Raw genomic sequence first — 21,865 nt, forward strand, 5'->3', positions numbered from 1 at the left:
AGCAAACATATTCAATATATTTCCAGAAGGACAGCACAAATCATCTTATGGTGGCTCCTAATGAGCCGTTCAAACTTGTCAGCCAAGACCAAGGAGACCATGCAGTGTAGGTATTCTAGTTATATAAAATAGCCACAGCCTTTCTAATGTGACAGATAATATCCATGCGCTTATCATCATCATTTTTGGTAAATGTACAGTATTCAGATCCAACATTGGCACAAACATGTCCTTTTGAGGCCAGGACAGTATCTAAGGCCCTGTGATTCTTCAGTACCACCGTGTGTACAGCTACCTGCTCATGAATGGTCAATGAAACGGAACTGGAGGTGTCATTTGCTACTTTCTTCATCAGCAGAGACAATAATCAGGATCTTACCACGGATTGGCTTAAAGCCTAATTAAGTAATTATGTATCCCATATCCTCAATGAAAGTTTCCCAACTGGATTATCTTTCCTTCCTTGGAAGATATAGCATTTTAAGGGAGTGTCTGATGGCAGGCAGAGCATTTCTCATATGACAACTCTGACTCCAATCCATAGGTAACCATCTATAGGCGGAGATCTCACAGATAAAATAGGTCCCATGATAGGTGGCATAACCAGAGCTAACAAATGAGCATTCTTTATCAAAAGGGAAATTGACATTGTTAATAACAACACCAGTGCTCAGGGATTGAGAATACCTCCATTTGGAATTGTGCATGAGCAGCAAACCGTGATTAGTGTAGCAGAGAAGGCCTGCAGCAGGATGGCTAGTGCAGTGCAGCAGGTTTCTCATGACGATGGTATGGAGGAGGAACGTCCAGAGGGCCTGAGAAAGCCACCTGTGAATAATGGCCAGAACAGGGCTTAGGAAGGAAATACACCACAATCTCGCCGTCAGAATTCCGATATAATAGTAGTATGGGGGTCGGTGGGGGGTTCACCACCCGCATATGTATGTGGTGTAAAAGGGGTTGAAAAATATTTTTTTTAAGTCGCCATTTTCGGCCGGCGGAATTCTGGCTGTGGTAGTGATCACATAGACCCCTTTGGAACATAATATCTAGAGACCAACCTCAGCCAGTTAAAAGGAGCTGTAGCCCAGAAAAACCTGAGGCTTGGTTGTGTGGGAGATGGGTAGTCGAATAGCCAGAAAGGATTGTAACATCGGTTCTATGTTCTTTCATCAGCAGGCAGTATTACGAATGCCTTTAAAACCTGTATAGAATTTCGAAAATGTCATCGAATTTTTTGTTTTTGTTTTTGGGGGGGTTCCATCCCACCACACCTCCCCTCCGACCCCTATTTTTAACTATTCCCAACCCCCCAACCAATTATCTACCCTTTCGCACCCGTCCTGAAAAAATCTGACATTTTTCGGGATTTTATTCACGTTTAAAATGCAGCCGTAATCCTGCCTGACGATGAAACGACGGTATACGGTAACATCATCAGCCAGAGCCTGAAGGAACCTCGGAAAAGATACCCAGATATAGGACCAGGTCCCTACTCGGCCCAATCTATAAAATACCTGGAGGTTTAGTTGTTTTTTCGGTTCAATGAACCATTGCCACATTTTCTTTTTACCTAACTACCATTTCACCAAATTTCTTTTAAACGCTTGTACCACTTTCTTGCTGAAAAATGCTAGGAAGACCCCTCGCATCCACCCATTACGCCTCCAACCACCTCTCTTCAGTACACCTTACCCCAACTTACCTCGGCTTTTTGCGGTAAAAAGAAAGTGGTAATAAAATCAGCTAAAATGCATTCAGCAAAAGTGTAGGTCGGAAAAAGTGGGCTAGACAATTTTTTCATGGAGCTGAGGAAGGTAGGTCAGTTGTTCTTGTGCTGAAATGGGGATGACAGGGTTCGAAATTGAGGGGAGCTGGAGCTATTTGGCTCCTGCATGTTGCCTAGAAGAGTCTTGACTCCTACAGCTACAAGGAGCTACGTGTTACTCCTTCTGACAACGGGGGGCAATCTATAAATAAACATTAGGACACATCTATACAACATTCAAAGCATAAGGGGTCATAAATAAGGAATTACATGATTGGTTTGCATCTTATTTGGAAGATCCTGATCACTGGCTAATGCTGCATACCGAACAGCTACTTTTAACTGCTGCTTATACAATCGTAATTTTGATCCCTGGGATGGCATGCAGAAAACACCACCATCTTATTGTTGAGACAGCAGTCTGCATTTGCATCCCCTACCTGTGCGGTCAGGACCAAACGTGACATTTTAGGGCCTCATCACGAGTTTGGCGGTAACCCTTAAATCCGGCGGTCGCGCTATTACCGCCTGATTTAAGGGTCCGCCAGATCATGCCTTTGGCGGATTTCCCCCCAGCTCTGAGCTGGGGGAAAATCGTCTTTAAAATTGCCGATTTTCGGCAGGATTACCGCCGGCGGGAAATCCGCTGGTGGTAATAGTGCAAATTTTCCCCATTGGGCCCAATGGGGAATGAGGAATTCCCGAATGGGCCCAATGGGGAATGGGCAATAACCCTCCCGCTACACTCGTGATCCGGCGCTAATAGCGCCGGGGGGTTTGGCGGTAATAGCGCCGGCGTTACCGCCCAACTCGTGATAAGGACCTAAGTCTTTACTCTTTTCTAGTCTGGCTCCTTGTCTGGTTTCTAGCGGTTCAGACACCATTGTTGAACCAGGCGCTGGAATAAGCATCATTCCATGGGACGTCTCTGGGGCTTGTCTCTGTGTCTTAGTCTCCGGTCACCCACTCGAACCTGGGGATGGGGATTCCATTGGTAACAAATGGAGCATGGAGGATTCTGGGTGCATGAAGTGCAGATGCCTGGATGGATTCCTTAAACTAATCCTCTCTGGGTCCTAACAAGGGCCAACGCAATGTTATAGAGACGGAGGAGAAGGAAAATGTGTTGAGAACAAGAATATTTCATTGGTGTGGCCACTGGCAATTCTATTGGCATGAATGTGCTGCATCACAGATGTTGTATGTGTTATGCCCTGTCATTCACAGTGCTGTCTTCTGTCAGCATGTCCCAGCTCATGCACGAGTGAACACAAGTAAACATCTGAGCCCTGTAATGTATATAGGCTGATTCACAGTCAGTCTCTCATCCTAGTCATCATGCCCTATCCTAGTGGCCCACCCTTGTCCCTACATCTATTTTCTCGTTTTAGCTCTTCGTCCTTGTCCTAATCTGTTGTTCTTTATATGTCGCTCATCCTAGATCCTCATCCTAGTCCCTCAGGCTAGACCTAGTCTGCCATCCTGGTCCCTCTTCCTTACCTCTAATTATAGTCCTAGACTCACACCCTAGTCTCTCATCCTCATGCTAATATATTGTGCCTCATCCTGGTCACTTACCCTAGAGTATTGTCCTAGTTCCATGCCCTAGCCCAGCATTTTAGTCGCTCATCCTATTCCCTCGTCCAGTCATATACCTTCACAAGTCCTAGTACATTGTTCGGTTTTAGCCCTTGTCCAGTACTAGTCCCTCATCCTAGAACAGGTCCCTCATCCTAGTATTTAAGTTTTTGTTTGTGTTTGCTTCCATATATACACTGGTGAGTTGCTTTACTAACTGTCAATCAACATGCTTTGTTCTGCCAGAGCAATCATGAGTAAATTTCAGAAAACGTCAGAGCCTGTCTCACAGTAAATTCATGCTCGTAGTCACTGTATCAGACCTAGTCCATGTCACTTTACCAGTCCTATTCCTCATCACAGTCCTAGTTCTAGCATTGTCGTAGTTCTACTCATTAAAATTCTCATTCTAGTTCATTTCCCAGTCCTACTCCTACTCCACAGTCTTAGTCCTGATCCCATTTCTCATCCCAGTCCTAGTCCCAGCCTCATGTTAGTCCTAGTACTCATCAAAGTTCTGTTCCTCATCACAGTCCCAGTTCTCGCCACAGACCTAGTCCCAGTGCCTGTCACCTTAATAGTCTTCTTCACAAACCTAGTCCTCATCACAGTCCTACACACAGTCATCCTTGTCACAATCCTTTTTGTAATTATAGGTAAAGGGCTCATTACGAGTTTTGTGGTATATCACCAAACTGTATTACCATTACCTCCACTTGGTCTGGTGGTATTACAGCTGGATTACAACTGGCGCTAGGCAATGTTAGGCCCCTTTTTATTTGAGTACAATGGCCTTAATGGGGGATTTTGGTGGAATTACCGCAGCGGTAATTCGACTTACATTGGGCGGAAAATGGTCAGAGGAGAATCCTCCAAATTTCCACCGGTCTGAGTCATAATAATCTCTCACTGTCTCTTTGCCACAGTTTCTCTCAGTCCCTCTCTCTCTTTCTTTCCCTTGTTCCTTATCTCTGTCTCCCTCTCAGTATCTCTGTCTCTCGGTCTGTCTCTCTCCCTGCCATTCTCTCTCTCTTTCATGTCTGTATTGCTTCTTCTTTTTCCCCTCCATATGTCCCTCGCGCAATCTCTCTCTCTCTATCGCTTTGTCTCTCTTTCTCTAAACCTCAGTGGGGAGTGTAGCACCAGTCAGGGTGAAAATGGCAGAAGAAAAGGCAAGAGATGGGTGCATGACTTTTGTGCTATTAGTGCTTCCTTTTCTCTGTAATATGACTGATGCCCTTTTTTTTCAATGTTTGAAAAAAAAATGTATAACGCGCCTAATACCATACCTGAGTTTGGTTTCTAAGCGCTGATCCGGGATTCGAACCTCTCTTGCTCTGTGTGGTCTTACTTCCAAGGCCAGTGCATTGCCCCTGCATAGCTGGTAAAGTGGTTAGTTCTTGAGCAGCACAATATTCACATCTTGCTTGCAAACAGACGTTATCAAGCAGAGCATGCCCTCCTACTCGCAGACTCAGATCAGGTATGTCTGTATTCTGTTTTTTCGTGGTATGGATGCACTTTTTGGCCCCTTAGTTTTTGTGGCTCTGATTAATTGGCTCTTGTAGGTGCTTTTTTCACTTTGATTAATGATATCATACAGAATATCAAAAGCATTTTATGGGTCTCTGTAGAGGCTGTGCAATATGCAGGCTTTCTGGATCAGACGCTTATGTAAAATGATAGAAGTAATTAATCAGCCAGCAGAGGCTGACAGCTCAAGTAATAATAGCCACGTGATCACCAACCCTTCCGCATGCATGTTGTTTGATCTCGGCCAGTTCTTTATGGGCCCAACGCAAACTGATAACTATAAATGTAAAATGCAAACATCAAAACAATGGATTCTTCCAATGCTTTGTTTCATTGCAGGATACCCTGTCGGCCAGTCAGTGGCAAGGGTAATACAAATGTAAATAATGGTACTGCATTGTAAGATTGATAGTCTTTTGTCTGAAATTAACATTTTCTTGATTAGGTTGTCAGTGACTGTCTAGTTTATGGATTCTCGAATGAGAAATTCATAAGATTTTCTAATTTTCTTGATTTACGACACAAGATAATTGTCTGCATTTGAGTTGGATGATTCCCAGTGAAGGTGAGGTCATTGTATTTGAAAGATAGCCACTGCCAGGATTAGAGCTCGGGAAGCTATACCTCTCAATGGTAGAACATGTTGCCTAGATGGAACACAGACAGTCTTAATACTGTGTTTTTCTTATAGTAGTTGGTTTGAGAAGGCGTCAACCAGTGAGTGTCCAGATGAAGTCTTTGGGCCTCATTACGAGTGTGGTGGTCCGGAAACAAGGGTGCCGGTAGGGTGACTTCCCAAGCCGCCGGGACTTGAAATGTTCCAGTGGCACCGGGAAGTCAGGTGCTGGAAACAGTGTTTTCCGGGGTTGGCAGCAACCCGCTGGTGGGTTACCGCCGACCTAGTAATGAGGCCCTTTCTTTCTTATTCGCACCTGGGGTTGAACGTGGAGTTCACCTGGGACATTCAGGAAGTAGAACTTAGGGACATACTTTGCTAGTATGCCTAGGTTCCATACAGCTTATAGGAATCCACTTTTACCCTGCGGCAGCTCTTCTCCAGCCCTGCCTCCCATCACCTTCCTCCTCCACTCCAGTTCAGGGACTCTCTGTTCTCCTCCAGCCCTCTCCATCCTTGCAGATGCCCAACTCCCTCTTTATTTCCTTGGTGGGCACAACCTCCAGCTGACTTCTGAAATACAAAACTGAAGTATTCGCGACAGACCACTGAGCTTCCATTCCTCAGTGGGCGTACTATTGCCACTGACAATGAAGACCTGCTACCATCAACAGGCCCAGCGATCAAATGTTAATAACCTTATTGCTCCAGAGCAATACGGGAGCCTATGTTCCCTTAGCTCTCCTTATTAGTCTTTCCTTCACTTGGGCCCATAAGTCCGGCTTCCAGGCTCATACAGTATCATGTTGCCTGTTGCTTGGGGCAGTAATGCTTAATATTAAGTTTAATTAACAAATCCAGCCGTGATAAAAGACTCCTATATCCTAAAACATGTTTCAAAAGCAAAATTGCTAGTTTCGGATCTACAGGGGATCTGCAGTCCAGCTGGTATGTCCCACTTTTTCTTTTCAAGTAACTCATGAACCGTGTGTATCTGGATTATCTGTAATTAGTACCCGGCGAGGGTCAACCAGAATGCAACATGCATTCCGATTGGTCTTTGCCGGGGCATTACCCAGCCAGGAATCCCTTGCACGCTGTATGTGCCTTTGGTTCCCGGCGGGGGGCGTGGTGGCCCCTTAGCCAATGAGGATGCTCGTAATTACAATCCCTGCTCCAAGCCTCCCCAAGGCTGGAGGCTGCCTTCACCACCACCGGGGACTCGGTTAAGTTTTTTTTTACCTCCACCCACCTCCCTTGCAAACTATCCTCACCCCTCCCTCCCAACCCCACTTACCTTCTTTTTTCTTCTTTTCTAGGGAGCAGATGCTCTGTGAACAGAGTGTTCCCAGCGCGTCTGTTCCCGATGGCTGCCATGGAAAGGGAAAACTGACAACGTTTTCCCTTTCCCAGAGGCCATTATTTTATTTTTTCTTCTTTTATGTTCTGAAACACGTTTCGGAAAAGAAAGAAATAGCAATTAGTACCCCGGGCTAACGGGCCGGGGTACTAATGGCTATAAGCCCCTCGACGGCGGGCCAATACCGCCCGCGGTAATGCCCCCGGGGCTACGCTCGGGCCTGTAACTACAGCCCTGGGTGCATTACCTGGGGCGGTATTGGCCCGCCGTCTCGTGGCTTATTGCCACAATAAAATAATGTGATTTACCAAAAACATTATTCAAATTAATAATTTTCATAATGTTTTTGTACAAAAGTAATTTGTCGAAATTAAATCGTCTTCAATGAATTTCAGCATAAAATGAAGTGTTCTTCAAAACAAACTTATGTTTTAATGTTAAAAAAAAGAAACGTTCAAATGTACATAGCTATTTTGCAACTTTCCATTCAAGAAAGAAACAACCTGCCAACCCAGGATTTGCGCCACTGAGGGTGTTTTCGAGGCAAAGTTTGCAATAATTCTTCCTAAACTTGTATGAACACATATCCTTCAAGTGCTAGTTAAATAACTTATTTATCTAAATTGTTATAGTCTTTTGAGCACTTCTTCGTATTTTCTTATAATTTACAATACTTTGATAAATGACATAGATATCCAATATATAGATTCCATACTTTTATTTGTAAAGCACTTTACTTTTCATCCTAACACCTACTTTAGCAACTGAGGTTTGTTAGGTCCTGGTTTGTTGGTACCAATAATTTCTCTGTTAACTGGAATGTTGGCAGTTCCTTTGCAGACAATGCAGTGGTGAGGACCAATAATATGGCTTTCATGCCCTGGCAAGAGGGCGGACATGGCCTTTAACATGGCTCTGGCTGTGGGCCGTTAAAGGCCATGTCTGCCCGACTGGCAGGGCATGAAAACCATTCGCACACTGGGTTTCATCCGGGGTGCGAATGGCTTTCACAATATTTCATCGGACGATCCACGTTACTAGCGCAGCCAATCTCCCAATGAAAAGAAAAAGAAAATGGCTGCCGCCATATGGAAAAGGGACAAAATCCCTTTTGCATGTCTATGGTAGCCAGCCAGGAGGAGCTCTAGGACCAGAGCGCAATGCTCCAGTCCCGCAGGTAAGTTGGGACATTTGGGAGGCAACAGAGGTTCTCCCTGTTGCCTACCCACAATGAACAAAAGGAAAAATAAGTGCCACCTGCGAAAGGGCCTGGGGTGGCTGGGACAGCGGGCAGGGATTGAGTATTCTCGCCTGCTGTTCCAGCCACCTGGTTGTCTGAGTGTCCTACCCAGGTGCAAATGCCTAATATAAATTTGTGTTCCAACATTCCAATTCTTCTATAACTTTTCTTTTTTTAACAACATTCTGCTCTCAATGATAGAAATGTTTTTAATGCAATAATGCCCCTGCCTCAGGACCATTACCAGGTGGTAACGTCCCTTGGCTCTTGTTAAAGACTCTTGCTTTGCCCTGGCTTATTACCTTGGATGGAGGGATGTGGCCACCCAGTAACAGCCTTAGGAATGGAAAGTTATTGCTTAATTAAGAATAGCGTCAACATTTGGTCAGATAAAATGTTGCTATGCTGTAGAGTGTCTTGTTCACATGTAATAATGTACTCCAGCGAGATAGACATCAACAGCTCTAGGAATGTGAGAGCAACTACTATAGCAAAAGGGGTCATTGAAAGACTTGCACTGCATGCCCCTGTATGAATGCAATGCACTGAGAGCCAAGACAATGCTGTCCAAACTTTTGTCATTACCATCAAATTTGGATCATCAATCTGTTTCCTGATTTAGATAGCAATAACCTGTCTGGTATTCTGTTGTTTTCAATGATTTGCAGTCCTTTTGAAACACCTCAAGCTTTGAACATATCATCTGAGCATGTTTTAATCACGGATCAAGTGCTTCAGGTATTTAACTCCCCTCCTCCCATGGTATTTTCCCAGACATATGGAAACGCTTAGTGATAAAAACCCTACTAAAAACATAATTGGACACTACAGATCCAAATAATTTCCATCCAGTCTCTCAGCTTCCCTTTCTAGCTAAACACATTGAAAAAGTAGTAGTTAGGCAGATGAAGGAAATTCCAATATGACGGACAATGCCCAGATGAGCTTTAGACCATTAAGGAGTAACTAGCTAGTTTCCACCTTGGTCCTGAATCATCTGGGAGACTCCATGTACAGTGACAGGATAAGTGCCCTTATCCTGTTAGACCTATCTGCAGCATTCAATACTAATGACCACCAACTTTTAAGTAGCAGACTGACCTCTTTTGGCTTTAGAGGCAAGGTTCTAAGGAAGATTCAGTCTTTCCTTACCAATGATTCCCAACAAGTCAGTCTGGGCCCTCGTCTATCTAAAGTCCACCCCTTGAAATGTGTTGTGTCACAGGGTTCGACTCCCTCACCATTTTCTTAAATCTCTATCTCCGGCCCCCAATGGTTCTCCTTCATCATTCTGGGGTTTCATTTTTTAACTATGCAGACAATATCCAGATTGTGTTGGACCTAATAGGTGATGAAGCACATGTGGGAGCTCTCTACTAAGAACGAACATGGGTCACATGCCCTATTCTATAGAATTTCTACCAGTCAGGAGGGTCTACAACCATTTTTTAGCTCACTCCACCCTTCAAAGATAAGAAATATCCATTTCCATATCAGCATGGTCCCAACCACAAGTGCAATCCAGCAACGAAATGCTAGGCAAATCTCCTCTGAAAGCATAGTACCATCAGCAATCCCAGAAACATGTTTCGGCCTTGGTGGGCCTCTGCAGTGATGAGAAGCTGAGCCCTCTCTAAGCCTCTGCCCTGTGAAGGGTGCAGTGTGCCAAAATGTGGTTGTAGACCTTTCAGAGTTGGAGAAATTCCATAGAACAGGGCATTTGACACATGTCATTCTCAGTAGAGGGTCTCCCACACCCTTGTTTAACTAATATGTGATGATTTGTCTGCTTCTGTAAAAAAATAAAATGCTGTCTTATCTCTATGAAAGAATGGATGGACTCTAATTCCTTAAAGATTAATCCTAGTAAAACTGAAATCCTGCTTGTAAATGAAAAATGGAATGTGCGGGCAGCCCTTTTGCTGACAAACCACCCTAAACCTGTTGTCAAGACGTTTGGTATTTACTTTGACCATGAGCTCACCCTAAAGAAGCAAATCACCTCAAAAGCTGAAACATGTTATGTTAGCTACATTTCCTAAACGCTGCCTTCACCAGATAGGGCATCATGGCAATAATGAGGTATAAACTGTATAGAACAATCAAAGAAGGTTGTGAATAAACTTAGGGTGAAAACAGAAAGGTGTTCAGGGCGCATTGGAATGACAGGTGATCAACAATCTCCTGCAGGGACAAAGGGGTGGAGTTCCATAACTGGGCTTCGGCCACAGAAAAAGAACGACCTCCCACCTGGGAGTATGTGAAACAGAAAACACGAATCCGCAAGGCGGTAGATGAACACAAGGAACGGAAGCGAACATACTGATCAAATTCAGCTTGCAGATATACAGGCCCTGTTTTGTAGGAGGCCAGATGGACGATGCAAAGGGCCTTAAACCTAATCCATTTGGCCACGGGTAACCAGTGCAATGCGTCCAGAATGGCGGATTCAGAGGGGTGACAAGCAGCACTAGTGGGCAGCAAGGCTGCAGAGTTCTGGAAGATTTGTAATTGTTGAAGCAGAAAGACAGGTTGAGCCAGAAAAAGTGAATTACAATAATCCAAAGATCCATATGTAAGAGAACATACTACCAGACAGGAGAGGTAGGGTAGAACTTTGCGCAAAATGCAAAGTTTATAATGAACAGACTGACAAACTGCATTAACCTGAGCCTGCATAGACAGTGTGGCAAAGAACTTCACACCCAGGTTTTTAACCACTAAGGAAGGTGAGGGCGGGGCCCAAGTTCAGACGGCCAGGAGGAGAGGACCATCCAGAGGACTCTGCTTTGGCACCAACAATAAGAACCAAAGTTTTATCACTATTTAGGTGAAGCCAATGTTTGCCCAACCACAGATGGACGGTGGACCGGCAGGTACGACACCGTTCAGCAGTGGCAAGAAGAGAGAGATAAAGCCGCACCAAGATCTGACTGTCATCCGCATATGAGAAATAGCAAAACCCAAAAGGGTGAATCAGTTTAACAAGAGGCTGTATATAAAGATTGAAGGGAAAAGGAGAAAGATCTGAGCCTTGTGTAACAGCACAAGTGAGGGGTTTAGGAGTTGATGTGAAAGGAGAAAGTGAAAGAGACTGAGAACGTTCAGAAAGGAAAGACCCAAACCAGTCCAGAACCGGGCCAGAAGCACCTTCTAATAACAGCCTCTCCTTGAGGATGCCATGATCCACAGTGTCAAAGCGGCGTAGAGGTCCAGCAGGATGAGGGCTCTAACACCACCCTGATCCACAATCTGGACCAGATCATCCACTGCCGACACCAAGACCAACTCTGTACCCCGGCGAGCCCGATAACCAGACTGGAAAGGGTCAAGGAAGCCAGAATCTTCCAGGAAGGAGCGAAGAAGAGGGGTGACCAAAGCTTCCAAAAGTTTCATAGGTTAAGAAAGAAGGGAAAAAGGACGAAAATTAGAAGGAATAGAAGAATCCAAATTAGGTTTTTTTTAAGAAGAGGTATGATCAAGGCGTGTTTAAGTAGAGAAGGAATGTGTGAGTTCAAGAGACAGGATCGCAGTCGTAGTGACAAGGGGTGCAATCGCCGGGATGACTGTTTTGAGAATGCTGAGCAGAATCGGGTCTGCAGCGCAGGTTAATTTCAGATTAAGAGTAATAACATCTGAGTCCTGAAAAACCGGGAAGGCAGACCAAGAATGGAGAGACTGCCAAGGGACCATGTCGTCTGGTGGCAAACCCGATGGGGCCAGCTGGCCAACGAACTTCTGCCTGATGATATTGTCACGTTTGATTGAGACCACCCTTAACCTGGGCAGTTCTCTCCCACCACCTAATCAAGGAGCCCTGCAATACTCATATAGAGCTGTCTAAATCTCCCCCTTCTCCATACCCACAGTGAGCCAAGAACCATGCCGGGGTATAGAAAGAATATATATTTATTTTAATTATAAACTCATTTAATAATATCTTTGTTCAGTCACAGCCACCTTCTTTGTTGCAGAAATCACAGCCTTAATTACAAAACACTCTTGGTCTGCATTTACTTTTGTCTCACAAACACAGAACACAGTCTAAATAAAATGTCAAAACTCTTTTCCCATGGATCCAGTTGAATTTTGAATTTCAATACTAATAATATGGCACAATGCTAGGGCATAATCAACAGCATTAGCTAAGAGGTTTAGTATCAAAACATAACCACCATTTTCGTTTTATGGAAACCAGTTCACCTTCAAGGCTTGCTATATGGAGTTCTATGCACACTCAAAATGCTAGCAGATAAAATCACAGATTTGTAAAATGGATATGGAAAATAGGTCTTCACCAGCATGTAGCTTAGGAATGGAAACAGGGCTAATTTAAAAATAAAAAAGAAGTCATACATCACACATTCAGCGTTTGATACAGGAGGTCTCACTTTTAGCAAATCACTTCTCCCACCAAAACCCCCCAAAACCCAAGCATCAATGACATGCAGCACCCTTCTGTTCATAGGCCAGGTGTAGGGGGTGGGAACAGTTTAGGAATTTCATTTTGGAGACCCCTCACTTAAAGGCCTGTGTTGAGGAAGTTGGACAGTCAAATGGGGATGATAATGAATTTTTATTTTTTCGGACCCCCCTTCACTTAAAGGTCTCTGTTGGGGAAGTTGGACAGTTCAGAATTGTCTTTTGTGGGGCTAAGGCACCCCCTTGGTTAAATACAATGTTGAAAGAATGGTGACAATTGGGAATTTCGTTTTTCAGATAAGAATACCTTTTATTTAAAAGCAAGTTTTGGGAATGAGTTTCAGTTGGGAATTTTCATTTTAGGGACAAGTATCTTGTGTTTTGGAAAGCAAGGTTTTGGGATGGTGACAGCTATCAATTTAATTTTGGTGGCAAGTCAATTGTTTTTCTGATGAGGGGTTTAGTTGGGAATTTTGATTTTAGGAAGGGACATCCCTTCTCATTAGAGAAGTCAGGAGTGAACAATGAAATCAAGGCACCCCAATTACTTTAAATGACTGTCTTATATTTTCCCGCTAGGAGGGAAGGTGAAAGTTTTGAATTCTTCCAAGCTCCCCCCTGCGTCATTCTATTTGGGAGTTAATTAAATTAATATACAGTCAAATCTGCTAAAAGTCTAGACACTTTCCACCCCACCCACTAATGGAAGATAACCCACTATTAAAGGGAATGGATGGATTAAATAGATCCCCATGCTGACATTTTGTTGCACAATCTACTTATTTTTGGAAATCTCTGGGTTTGCACTCATGGACTGAGCCAGGCTTTGCTCTTAGGGAAAAAACAGGGTTCTGGCCAGCACGTCAGTCAATGGTCCACACCAATCCTCCCTCTATAGTTCCAGGGCAGTCTCGCAGCCTCTGTTTTCTAGTCTACCCAGTAATATTTCCAGCCAGATGAAATGTCAGCAGATCTCCTTTGGTAATGTTTGGCAGCTGTCCCTCAGTAAACTTTTTGCAGCTCTTCCCTTTTGCAAGACCTTTTACCCTCTAATCCCGTGCCCTGGGCAGTGAACATTAGGCGATGCTAACTTATGATTTCGCAACCCAGATTGGACATTTACATTTTTTTCCAACCCCAAGTCCAGCCTCTCTCTAAGGACTGGATTAGGAGTCTAGAACAGAAATATTGCAACTCCCATTTGAAATTCCTCTTTTTTTTCTCAAGTCAGCTTTTTTGCAAAACTACCTACATGGCAAAACTTCTCAATTTACTAATAACTTGCCTGTGCAATTTGTGTTTTTTTCTTAATTACATGAAAACTATAGCAATGATTATGGTCAAACTTTAACACCAGTTATGTATACATTTAACCACGTTTTAGCTTCTTCCCACTTTCTGGAGAACATTTCGTTCACTTTTTGGCTCGGTACCAGAGTTCTTAAATTCTGAATTTTAGGCGAATTACCCCCACAGAACAGCCTTGAAATTATCTTCCAGATGACACCTCAATGGCTTTTCTCATTCTCACGATTATGGATAAAATCATGAAAATATGGTCCCATGGCCCATTCAGTAGCAAAATACATGATTAGGCTTTGCACATTCTTAGAAATCCCACTAGACCTGCAGGGTGAGTTCCTCAGTTTACATACTCGACCAGAGAGAAATGCCCTTGCACCAAGGTGACTGGTGACAAAATATTTACCAGTGCTTTTTGCAAAATGGTGCATGTCGCCAAAAACACACTTCACATGTGCTGCAATGCTTTCATGCGTGCACAGTGAAACTTGTATTTGCCATTTACTGCAAACAAAGTGTATTTGCAGCAAATGAAAAATACATTTCTGACATTCACATACTCGGCAGAAAGGTCGAGTATCATGCAAATAATACTCGCCCTTCATAAAAACTATTCGCAATGCTAGTGGGCTAGTAGATTTTGCAAGCCCTGAATGATCCATATTATCTCCCATTAATTCCACAGCTAGTTTAACTTTAGCTCTGAGGAGTTCACTTGTTAGAACCCATGTGACACAGAGTATGTTAGGCAGCAATGTTGACACCGTCTGCAATAAATCCTCTAGCCTTTTTTACTATGAAAATGAATGGGATGCTGGTCGTAAATAGTTGGGATGCATCATGCCATTGCAGATAAGGAGCCATGTCGCCCCTGTGATGTCAGAAGGCCATGCTGACATCTGGCATTCTGCCCTGGTAATCTTGAGTCGAGCACAATTTTGTTCTCAAAACCTTCTATTATTATTTGTTTTTCCCCACCAAGGGCTGATGGTCATTTTATTGTAGTTGCAAATAACTGGTATGCAGGACCTTCAAAGGAATTCCATTTCCAGATACAGATGCCAACAGGCCTACATAGGGGGAAGCCATTTGTGAATTCTGCCCAGAGACCAACACATTGTCCTTGGCTGAAATTAACTTGCATGTTGCATTTTTAAACATCAAGCCTTTATTCTTTGAAATACAGTGTATTTTACAGATCATGGTTCACTTGCCTTTTGCATCAGTGGATGTCTTATTTCTTTGCACACAGCATTGATTTTTAAATGTGACAGCTGAAAGTACAGGGCTGTTTGTTTTAGTCATTCATAAAATACATGTGTTATTATATGCTGTAAATTTTTATGCTTAAAAGTGAGTCTGAGTTGTCCTAGTGCACTACGCTTTGATGGTTGGCAGTTTCACTGAAAAATGCTGCTTTTCAGTTCAACCTTTCTTTTTGCAATGAAACATGGGCCTTTCGATTTCCAATGCTTGGCCATTCACATAGCTCTTCCTTGTGTTACTTGCAGAAAACCACACAGGCTGACTTAATAGGCCCGTTTTCAGTGTGAAGGTTTTTGCAGGCTTGAAGGTCATTTTTCCACTGGGCCTTTCAGATATGTTTGTTTGGGCCTTTGATTAAGCCCCACAATATCGATTTCATCATCAAAGAATGTGGAAAGAGAGTTACACGTCTTTGCGAAGGAAACCTGCTTTATGCTACTAAGAAAAATCTGACATATTCTTCAGTTTCTTTCCTTCTCTCATGAGGAAACAGTCGTAACCAACTTTATTTCCTCCCAATTGGACTATGGAAATGGCTGCTACCTTGGACTCCCACAATGCGCCATCACTCGACTTCAGAGAGCACAAAACTCAGATGCAAGATTAATAATGAAAATCAGGAAAGTTGACCATATCAGCCTACCTCTACGATGCTGGCACTGGTTGCCGATTGGGAAAGCAGGTTAAGCTTAAAGGTATGTGTATTATTCAGAAAAGCCCCCACTATCCTTAAGCTACTGCCTTAGCGTCTACATTTGTTATCTACCCACCCTGACTCTCTTTTCAATCCACACTGGACAGGAAACTCATAATTCCAAATTACTGGAAAGAAATAGAGGGTGGCCGTACTTTCCTGGTCCAGGCATCTAAAATGTGGAACTCATTGCCAGCTTCACTTTGCAATACCATTCACCTTTTCTCGTTCAGGAAACTCCTCAAAATGTACCTTTTTATTGAGCCTTCAGTGGTTCCCCACTGTAATGAATAAACACCAGCAATCAAAGTTTTCTTTAATAGCGCCATGACACCTTCTGTTAATGTGTTGCCCTTTACAAAACTCCTAAAATATAACATAACTCGCTCCATTGTTATAATTGTGAGGCTTGGCAGATACAATGTGATTGGTCATCAGATTTGTGGCTAAAACCATGAAGTATGTTGATAAGAAGCTGATCCTCGCCTGCTAGCAAGATATTAACATGGGTGAGAGCAATACAAAATATATAGAATGCATTATAATACTGATAAAAATTCTCAAGTGCTCGCTGTGTAGATACCTGCTGGAAATACGAGGGGGATGAATCTATGACAGCTCATTGTCTATGTTTTCAATTCTATCCAACTAGAAGGGTAGCGTAAGAAGGCACGCACAAACAGTGTGTGTGTTTCGTACCTATTTACTCTGAGGAGCAGATAATATAGTAATTCACCTGCTAATAAAACAATAGGGATGGGTGCCCGAGCAGTTTAGTGCAATTGAATTAGCAAGTGAGAATTCCTGGCTGATGATGGGCCAACGAATAAAGCCGCTGATCCTCTACATTATTGACAAAAATCAGTGTATTCTCTTCAATATTGTATCCAGGACCAGACGGGTAAATCATTGTTGTGCACAGTTTCCTTCTGTGAACACTTTCATAAACTTCTTGCCTGCAGGCTGTTTGATGCATGGAACCCAACATTAGAGCCTCTCCTGTATCAGATGTGTGACTATTGAAAATCTGTCTGCCCCAGGTAAGCAAAAAACATCCTGGTGTATGCATTAATGTTCAGATCAGTTTTTTGGCTACATTTTGTTTATTTGACTGATCACTGTGGCACATTGTTATTATTTGTGTTTTGTAACGTGCCAATTCACAACAATGTGGTTTCAAAATTCTTGGGGTAGGGACATGCATGTGGTGCAAAGCATTGATGCAGTCTATTGTGGTACAGTACAGAGTATCGTACATCCCTATTAGGCGGCAGATCAAAAATAGATGAATCATGTATGGAATAGAAGGGTATATTCAGAGATACTTGGGGGTTGCAAAGTAGGCTTAGGTCCCACAAAGTATGATCAGTCTTACGGGAATACTGTACAGATGTTAGGCAGGAAACCTATCGGACCGGAAGATATTCCCTGGGCACTCTAGTTGTTGGGTATGCTGACTTGAGCAAAACATATTTAAGTATACTCTTCAGCTTGTTGTAGTTAGGTTCAATTCTGAGTTCTCAATTCTGTTGGGCACTATCAAAGAGAACGTGTACTTTAATTTAAGCTTTTAAGCCCTAAAACCGTCCCTCTATTTTGAGTTTTTGCTGTTTGGTAGTGGGAGCAGCCAAAGGTCAACTCTTGTCGATAGTTTTAGATCGTCCATCGGATCGACTGGACTACATACGGCATTCCAGTCCTTCCACGGCATTGACTAGTGTGTATTCTTAACCTCTCATCAGGTGAAGTAGTGGACTCCATCTACCTACTTTCACCAAGCAATTGATACACAGCACAGACGGCTATTGTGATGAATCAACTCCCGGATCACCAGTAGTCCAGGGATGAATATAGGTTTCTAAACCATCAATCAGCCACACACCACTATTACACCAGAAGGTATCCAAACAGATTGGAAACACAAGCAAATTATAAACCTCCTTGTCTAATTTTGGAAACGTGGATGGAATGGCAGGCTTAACTCTGAAAGGTCGTGGATCGTTGGTTAGTTGCAACACAGCGAAAATACAATTATAACCCAATGATAAAAGGGACTGTCCAGTCATGGTTGTATACAAATATTTACTTTATTATTATCACAACAGACCGTTCTAGCATACTACAAAATACAACCCACCTTGTAAAGGAATTAGAGGACAGACCGTTTCCAAGAAGGAAAAGGGATGCACTCTGGATACTGACGGGAGGGTAGTCGTTTAGTAATTAATCGCAATAGTTCAAGGATACTTGGTTTCAACAGAAAGGGAGCAATTGGTCAGAAAATGCCACTAGGGGCCTTCAGAGAAGGACTAAGAGGACAAAACCACAATGTACCTTGTGCTGTAGTTCTTAGTGCTCGACAGGGTCGAGCCGGTTTCAAGGTGCTTTGCAGCTTCTGCGACAGAGTTCAAGACAGGAGACAGCTGCGGGTATCAGGCGGCGAGCCAAGCTGGACGTGTGCTGCAGGCTGGCTACACGCCGCCTTGGGGTCAGGAATCGCTGTTTCAGTGCTGGTCAGCAGTTCTGAAGCAATGGTCGAGGCGTCTCCGACGGCTTTAACGACTGCAGTGTAACAACAGTCAACAGTACAGTCGGTTGCAGCTCGAGGGGCTCGACTGGATCGAAAATGTCCTTTAAGGCAGACATCGGTAGATGCTTGTCGATGCACTCCTCTTAGCTTCTTCACTGGACTTGTGTCATCCTTGAAGGCAGACAGCCCAAAGCTGAGGAGTGTTTCAGGCAGCTGCCTTGTCCTTGGTTTGGTTCAGAGACTCTCTGGCACTTCCCACCTAGGCAGCTTGCTAGAAACAAATGTGCATACATTAGGTATCATTTATGAAAATTATCTCATGAATATTAATGAGGGGTATAGTGAAAATCCTGGACAGCTCTTGTTTAAAGATTCTGCACTTCTACATTGCTGATCTCTCCACACCTCACTCACCTCCACAACCCTGCTGTCGATGGTGTCAAGCCTTGGAAACACGTAGGGTAGTGGGAGTGCAAGAATATAACACTCCACCATCCCTGCTCCCTCTGCTGTGTCCCTCCCCTGGGGCCACTAGGCAAAGGTAGCAAGGAAAGGGAAGCAGGCAGGGGATGGCAGCATGCTTCACACCTTTTTAACAAAAGCTTAAACTGGAAGTGGTTTTCTACAGGTGTAGGAGGTAGAGAGTTCTACAGTCTAGCTGCAGAGGCAGAAAAACAGTGACCACTAACCTGGTCAGATGGACCCGGGGAGCCAAAATCAACCGGGTATTCTGGGAGCGCAGAGCACATGTGGGGCAGTGAGGTGGAAACTTGCCCCAAAAGAATGTCAGTGCACAATACAGAGTGATTTGAAGGAGATACGCTTGGATACAGTCAGCCAATAAAGTGAACACAGCACAGGTGAAATATGAGACTCATAAGGGGTAACAGTAGCTGCCCTAGCTGGCAAGTTCTGCAGGGGCTGGAGATGCTGGGTGAGGTAGAGTGGTTGAGCTAAGTAGAGAGTATGACAGTAGTCGATGCGGCTCGAGACAAGAGCCGCAATGACCAGCGCTGGACGAAGTGGCAGAAAAAATGGGGAACTTTGCGTAAGATTCTTAATTGAAGGTGGTCGGTCTGACAGAGCCTCCTTAGATAGAGAAAAAGAGAACTAGAACCCAGTGCTATTTATACATAATAGAACAGGGTGTTTTAGTCTTAAATGAGCATGATGGACTCGGGCCTCGAATTCCAGTGTTAACTGGGTTTGAGAGAATCATGCCTTGCAGGTCTAACAGTAACAAATGGAATCTGAACTTGTTGTGCTAATTGGGAATAGTGAAATGTTTCCATTCTTGACTGAGTGGTCATAATAGAATCTGCCTTGCTGTGTTAACTGGGTAGTATTGAATGTGATCTTGTTGTAGTAACTGGTTGTCATGCCTGCTGGACATATCTCTGGACCAGGAACGACCTCTCCATACAAAATGAGTTACGCCCATAGAACCGCCAGACCATTCTATTCAAAATGGAGGTTGTTCGATGCATTGCCCGGTAAACAACGTCTGCATTCTTCACGTCGTTAAATTCACGTGATTTAGTTCCATCACGTGTATCACGGCAGTACGTACATAAGCAGGGTGGAAACGCTGATCGCTGCTTCTGATTAACTCTTTGTTGGCGTTTTGTTGCTGAACTCCAGACCTGCGTCCTCGCATTCCCTTCAGCAAATTCTTTGGCCTTTTGGAGCATGTTTTCCTCCACACGCTAATTCCTGAGCTGCGTGTATCCTGTTCGCGTGCCAAATCTCCATGCGGATGCTGTCTGCAAGCATGGCTGTCCTGAGCTGCGTGTATCCTGTTCGCGTGCCAAATCTACTCGCGGACGCTGTCTGCAAGCGCGGCTGTCCTGAGCTGCGTGTATCCTGTTCGCGTGCCAAATCTCCACGCGGACGCTGTCTGCAAGCACGGCTGTCCTGAGCTGCGTGTATCCTATTCGCGTGCCAAATCTCCACGCGGACGCTGTCTGCAAGCGTGGCTGTCCTGAGCTGCAAATCTCCACGCGGACGCTGTCTGCAAGCGCGGCTGTCCTGAGCTGCATGTATCCTGTTCGCGTGCCAAATCTACTCGCGGACGCTGTCTGCAAGCGTGGCTGTCCTGAGCTGCGTGTATCCTGTTCGCGTGCCAAATCTCCACGCGGACGCTGTCTGCAAGCGCGGCTGTCCTGAGCTGCATGTATCCTGCTTTCGTGCCAAATCTCCACGCGGACGCTGTCTGCAAGCGCGGTTGTCCTGAGCTGCGTGTATCCAGTTCGCGTGCTAAATCTCCACGCGGAAACGCTGTCTCCAAGCGCAGCTGGCCTAGCTGCGTGTATGCTATTGCGTGCAATCCTGCACGTGGTTTTCTGAACTACCTTGAACCTTTGGTACCTGTGACAGTTAACAGGTGAAATTCTCATTTTTGTTCTTTGTGGGAAAGGAAGTATTTCATGAACTATTGGAAGGTGATTGTGCACAGTACTTTGGACGCTATCCTGTGGTGCACCAACCCGGTATCTAGCGAGAGCCTCGTGCCGTTCGGGATAAGTCTCCCTTACTAATATTCCCTTCCTTTGTCATTTGTTCAACTCCTGGTTTTCTTCAAGAGACTTTCGTGGATTACTTCAGTTTTGCCATAAGGTCAGTGTCTGAATTAATGCTAATACTGTGTTATCTTAGTAATTCGAGTTTGGGACAGTTTCTTATGATACTTTATCTATCCTAGGCATACTTCCTACACAATTCCCACGCCCTTTCCAGTGATCCATCTCTCTGCCTGTTTCATTCAGTCAGAGAGTTGTATCATTTGGAAGGTCTAATTTGACCTACCTACAATCAAGTCGTGTGAATATAGGATCCGGAAGAGCCCTACCAATTGTATCCTTTTTTGGTTACCGTATCCTTTTCAATTGATACATTGGTGATTTATGACAGAATCAGAAGCCATGGAGGGTACGGATCCTTTAACTGTTTTGACTCAGTTAATCACTGACTTGAGAAATGAAATGATTACGGCACAGGATATGCTACGGCATCGCATGGATGTTATGCAAGATGCCATGCATGCCACTCCTCAGGGGGCACAGGTTCCAGTAGCCACTGCATCTGGATCTGGGACTACAACATCATCATTATCACAGGAAACTCTTAAAGTGGTTATGCCAACACAGTTTCCCTTGGCTCCCCCGGAAAGGTTCACAGGTGATCCTAAAACCTATAGAACTTTTGTTAATCAGTGCCAACTTCATTTTCTTTGTCGACCTAATTCGTTTCCTGATCTAACTACTAAAGCAGCATTCGTGCTTTCCCATTTGGGGGGTACAGCAGCTGCTTGGGCTAATCCTTTATTGGAGTCAAATAGCCCCTTGTTGGACGATTGCGATGATCTTTTGGCTGCTATGAACAAAGTCTTTGATATGCGCTATGCTACTCAAGCCACAGATCTGGAGTTGCTGAATCTACAACAAGGCACTCAACCTCTGTTGGCTTACATCGCCTGATTCAACCAATTAACAGCAGAAACCCAATGGCCGGAAGACAAGAAGACGGCTGTTTTCTACAAGGGTCTTTCAGAAGAACT

This window comes from Ambystoma mexicanum, chromosome 10, assembly GCF_040938575.1.
Source record: "Ambystoma mexicanum isolate Mex_15411 chromosome 10, UKY_AmexF1_1, whole genome shotgun sequence".
NCBI lineage: Eukaryota > Metazoa > Chordata > Amphibia > Caudata > Ambystomatidae > Ambystoma > Ambystoma mexicanum.